The sequence below is a fragment of the Diabrotica undecimpunctata genome, unplaced genomic scaffold (genome assembly GCF_040954645.1).
Source record: "Diabrotica undecimpunctata isolate CICGRU unplaced genomic scaffold, icDiaUnde3 ctg00001805.1, whole genome shotgun sequence".
Lineage (NCBI taxonomy): Eukaryota > Metazoa > Arthropoda > Insecta > Coleoptera > Chrysomelidae > Diabrotica > Diabrotica undecimpunctata.
The window spans coordinates 1-6,380 of NW_027312772.1; positions in this window are offsets into that span (position 1 = coordinate 1).

Below are 6,380 nucleotides of genomic sequence, written 5' to 3' on the forward strand. Positions count from 1 at the left end.
CGCGCTATCTCAGAGTACATCTATTTAGAGCAGCTGTCAACAAAGTTGTATGGACCAACGTGATTGCCAACATCCACAGAGAATAGGCATTAAAAGAAGAATTAACAAAACCTTCAATATAGTTTTCAACCCGGTCATCACCACTATCCAGTTCATGAGCCCATTTGCCACAGTTAACACAACGCAACCAAATTTCCAAATTTCGTTATTTTTGCCGAATTGTCGACATATGAGACAGATTTTATTATTGTTATTTGCTACCCCCTCCATAAATTATCAAACATAATTGTTGCGTTTGTAACGTCTCGCAAACGCGCTATCTCAGAGTTTCCGTGTTCGGAATAATACAAAATTAAATTTCAAGTACTAAAAAATTACTTTTGTATTAAATTACACAAGAATGGTTTTACAGTTTTATTTCAATACAGTTTGCTTTGATGATACTTTCTACATTTCCCAGACGAAAAAGTCGTAAAATTCAATTGCCTATCGCATGACCATAATTTTCATCGTGACAAACTGGTTCCACATCCTCGTCTGAATCTGAAAAGTCAACAAAAACTTTTCTTTTGTGGGATAACTTGGTGTTTTTACTTTTTCTAGTTTTTGTGAGCTTCGGAGGATTATTTTTTAATAACCTTTTTACTGTCAGATTTTTTAATTCAGTTTTCGTAGGCGTTAAAGTTAATATTTGTAAGTACTTCTGTTTTGTCACTTTAGATTTTTGTTTTACCTGACTATCAAACGTCTTTAACGGAGTCTTAACGTCTTTAAAACGGAGGTATAACCTTCTACACCTCATAATACAGGGTAAGATCGCCGGAAGGAGAGGCCCAGGCCGACGAAGAACATCCTGGCTCCGAAATCTCCGGGAATGGTATCAAGAGACTACCACTAATTTATTTAGAGCCGCCGTAAACAAAGTTATTATTGCCAATATGATCGACAACGTTCGATAATCGGACAGGGTACTGAAAGAAGAAGATAAAACCTCTTTGGAGCAGGAGAGACTGTAGCAAAGTTATAAAATATGTTTTTATAGGTATAGACAAATTATTACATTATCCAATTGTGAATAAATAGATTTCTTCCAAAGATGCAAAATCAGGTCAGCGAGATGGCAATATTATAGTACCTTTTGTACTAATAACTCCATCTGGAAACGTAATGTTTAAAAAACACCCCCCATTTATTATGAGCTAGACAGTCGTCTTGCTGCAACCAAACGTTATCTATATGAAATTGGTAATGCTTGAACTGCTGGGTTTCGGTGATTTCTCAGTAGATCTATGTATTTACGACGACATAAAGTGCCTATTATGAAAAAAGGGACAATTACGTTTTTTTTTTGTTTTTTTTTTGTTTTAATGGCATCGTTGTCATCTAAAGTATCAGCCGAGACCTTGACTTTTTGATGACGGAATTGTGTTGGAAGGAACACTTATGTGCCTATTTTCTGTAAAGAGTGTTCACTTGAATATCGTAGAGTAAGGACGTATTCCGCCGAGTGTGAAGGCAAAAAGTGACCACCGATAAGAACAATTACAATCTAATTATTAAAATTCTAGTTATTAAAGTAAACAGTAAAGATGCAGTGGCGTACCAAATTCTGTTTTCTACAATGAATAATTCACACACACGGAACACAAACAATCAGTGGCTATTGTAGTATCAGCAGAAATTGCAGGTAAGCAGCAGATCCACTATTAAAAAACATTCAGGAACATGTACCTATCTCCCCAACAATATTCTCCACTATAATACACATCCGAACATGCACCAAACCACATATACTGGCAACCCACAAATACTCCTATATCAAACATTCCACAAAATCAATTCGCTCTTCCACCACAACCACAACAATTTCCAACTCAACCCCAACCAATTTACTACAACCAAAGCAACTCATCTACTATAGAGCAGACCTCAAACACAAAGCAAAAACTTGCAATTACACATTCAGAAAACTCGGATATAGAGTCTAGCGAAGACGACGATCAAGAAACGAAAAATACTCATGGCAAGTAGTCAAAAAACGTAAATTTTCAAAACAAAATAACGATCCCAATTCTCCAAGCTCACCACCAACAAAAATACAAATTCGATACAGTGCATTATAAAACACCGAGAGCTCTCAACAGACTGAAACAGAAAAACAACAGAAAATACCAAAACCACCTCCAAAATTCGTATATGGCGTCAAAAACTTTAAAGATATGGTCGATAACTTTGCACAAATTGTGGAGGAAGAAAGGTTCTATACCAGAACTCTACCAAACGACACTGTCAAGATTACAACATATACAATAGATACATACCGTAAACTGATAAGACGTGAGGCAATAGCGGCATTTTGGTGACAATCGAAATAAACTCCAATCATATCACGAATTATTAGTACTGATAATTAATTACTAATATTACCAATATTAATATCTATTGAAAATAGTGCAATCTTCAATTCGAATTATAATATAACACTGCTTAACAATGTTTTGACTGCTACTTAGTTTCGAAAAAACTATTTTTAATCATATGAATGTTAAAAGTACCTACTGACTTATTTTTTAATTTAATTTATAATACAGGGTGAGTGAATACTATACTTACTTATGTTTATGCGTTTTTATTTATATCTCGAGTTCGACTAAAGCTATCAACATGCGGTTTACGCCATTTTGTTACGAATTTAATCAAGTTCCATTATATATTACAACAAATAGGTGTTTCCATTAAACATTTTAAAGAAAAACAAATTTTATTTTTTTCTATTCGAAAGTACCCTCTACCTATGACAATTAAAACTAAATGCAATTATTTTAGAGTAGATGTAAATTAATTCATTCACACTCTTTCTAATGACACTAATTTCGTTAAAATCGGTTGATCCAAACCAAAGTTATAGGTATTTATCAACAAATACTTTCCCACTCTCCCCCACCCTTTATTTGAAAAATTTGCTTTGTGCAGAATTTATGCGTCTTTCTAGTTTACCTATTTATTACTTGGTATAATTGGGCATATTTCCCAAAAAACTGGTTTTCAAAGTTTACTTCGCAGGTTACGCCCCCTAGCGGTTAACCCAGAAACTTGAAAGTTATTTCCAGCGATTTCTCTTGGCTACTTTTACTTAGGACTTTTTTTTCCCAAAGTTATAACATAAATAGTTTCTGATATATAGCCGAGAGATCGGCTTATTGGACCACCCGGTATACAGGGTGAGTCATGAGGAACTGTACATACTTCTACCATATGTAGAGTCCCTCAGGAGCATATCATGTGGCCACTAAAAAATGTCAACTCCTCTTCTTTATTAATTAACAGGGTGATTTGTGTAATTGACCATTTATTTCATTTTACTGTAGTGTTATACGGCTCATTTGATTTTTTTAATTTTTGCATGATACAGTACACTACTATTAAGCATTCGACTGGTATTAGCTAAACTAAAAAATTCCAGGACTGGCTTTGGAAAAATTAATTTAGGGATCCGTATTAAATATTACACCCTGTATATATTTTTTTAAAATGCAATAAGTGATTTTCAAACTACATAAATAGCTAATGAAAACGACATATGCGACAATGTTGTCGCACTTTTATTAAATTTTTAGTGAACGATCAAATCTTACCAAAAATAGAACAACCATAATGAAGTATCAAATTATAAGGTAATTAATTTAAACAAATGTTATAAATTTCAAACATTTTAATTGAAATGATAAACTGAGTCACTGCACAACAAAAAACAGTAACTATAATAATAACGAAGAACAATTTAAAAAAAAAACTAAAAATATGTACATAGTTATGATAAACCCATAAATTAGAACTGCAAAAGATACAATAATGGTAACAAAATAAAAATAATTCAAAATAGATTTTCGAAATGGAACCCTGAAGCCTGTACACATTTTTGTTGCCGAATTGTTAATTGACGTATTGAATTACGGATACTCTGGGGATCGTTTCTAATAGTATTACAACAATGTATAATTCTATCAATTAATTGTTGTCGGTTATTAATATTCACTGCGTAAACTAGTTGCTTCAATCGTCCCCAATATGGTAATCAACGGGATTGAAATCAGGGGATCTTGAAGGCCACGAAATAGGACCTGCACGTCCTATCCACCTGTTGCCATAAACATTATTGAGATGATGTCTCACTGCCAGTAAAAAGTGTGGGGGTGCCCCATCATGCTGAAAATACATCCCTCGGATACCAACGTTCGCGTTGGCAAGCAAATTCGGCAAAATATTTTGTAGAAAGTTCAAATAGACCTGCCCTGTTAAAGGACCATCAAAAAAGTGAGGACCTACTAATTGGTTATTTATGACACCAATCCACACGTTAACCGAAAACCTTAACTGAGAACGACGTTCTCGAATAGCATGGGGATTTTCTTCTGCCCACACATGTGAATTTCGTGAATTATTTATCCCGTCTCTGGTAAATTGGGCTTCATCTGTAAATAGTGTCCTGTATAGCGTTGGTCGATTATTGTTAATCCATCTACAAAATTCCAACCTATCAATCTCATCTCCAGCATGTAGTCGCTGAACCATTTGAATGTGATATGGGTATAGATTATTTTTTTGTAAGACTCTACTTACTTTTGATTGAGTAACATTGAGTTCTCGACTTACTTGTCTAGTACTTATTGTAGGGTTCATAGTAACGGCGTCCATAATGTCATCTTCCTGCGCATCTTCCTGCGAATGCTTGATAGTAGTGTACTGTATCATGCAAAAATTAAAAAAAATCAAATGAGCCGTATAAACACTACAGTAAAATGAAATAAATGGTCAATTACACAAATCACCCTACTAATTAATAAAGAAGAGGAGTTGACATTTTTTAGTGGCCACATGATATGCTTCCTGAGGGACTCTACATATGGTAGAAGTATGTAAAGTTCCTCATGACTCACCCTGTATAAACGTTATTTTTTTATGCATGAAATGTAAAAAATAGACTTACCACCAATACACGTTTTCTCCCAATATCATACACTATCAAAAATTAGAGGAAGATCTCGGAAATCCGGAATTTAAGTAGGTATTTAATTGAAAAATTGATTTTTATTTAATATCGTATTATATTCGTTATTTTTTACCCAACAAACTATACAGAATATTGCAAACAGTCGTTATTTCTATTCAAAAGGATTGAAACTGAAAAAATTATAAAAACTGAATATGTTCAGTTTTGTAACTACACAGACGATACGGCATCGGCATCTAAAATCTAAAAGTGTACTAATCAAATTAACCAAAATCCATAAAGAGCTAAATTAATTAATTCATATAGCATCATGCAAGTATATTATCCGTACATAGTTACGTAATCCCCAAGGAAATAGGTTGTGAATACATAAATGAATTCTATAGAAACGTATAAATGAGAAATATTTCTGAATAAATATTTTTATAGTTGATCATGATGATTTAAATAATTATAAAACAAAGATACAACGTATCGTTATCGCACTTAAATATTGGTTAAAGCATATCTTGTTTTAAGGTGACGAGGCGAGGGTTAGATCAGAATTTTTCAGACGCTGCTGCCCACCACATTTCCAATCGCATAACAATAGTTTTCTCGGAACTAAAATATTTAATGGAATTTTTTTAATTTTAAGTTCAACTCATATAGTAGTTTTAGACAATATTTTTGAGTTATTTAAAAAAGAAATGGTTTTCTATATTTTAAGGATATAAATTTATTTTATCTAATACTGACGATTACAGCTTAGTTCTCATTATAGTCTGTTAATTTCAAATAGAGTACCCTCAGCCGGGTGACAAAACGGTTGGGGGAAATCTCAACATTCCGAGACAGATTTAGAAATGGTATTTATGGTGTTAGATACCCGCTATGGTTACGCGCTATCTCAGAGTACTACGAGAGGCGGCACAAGCTCTTGTCCCGTCTCGCGTCTTGCACTTAAATTATATTTTCTAAATAAGTAAATGTGGGCTCAAATATGGGCTCAGAGGATCTCCCTGAAATAATGATATCATAAATTAGAGCCTAAACAAATGAAAAATGGGAAAACACCATATTTCAGAGATATTAAAAATGGGAGGCTCTGCATTAGAAGAAGCAATGAGAGCATTACTGAATAAATGCCTATTGGAAGGACAAATACCAAAGGCATGGAAAAATGCGGAAGTCATTCTACTCCATAAAAAAGGGGACGCCGCAAATATAGAAAACTACCGACCAATAAGCTTATTGTCACACCTTTACAAACTACTAACCCGAATAATAACAAATAAATTGACAGCTAAGCTAGATGCATACCAACCAGTGGAGCAAGCAGGCTTTCGTAAGGGTTTTAGCACTATCGATCACTTGCAAATAATCCGGA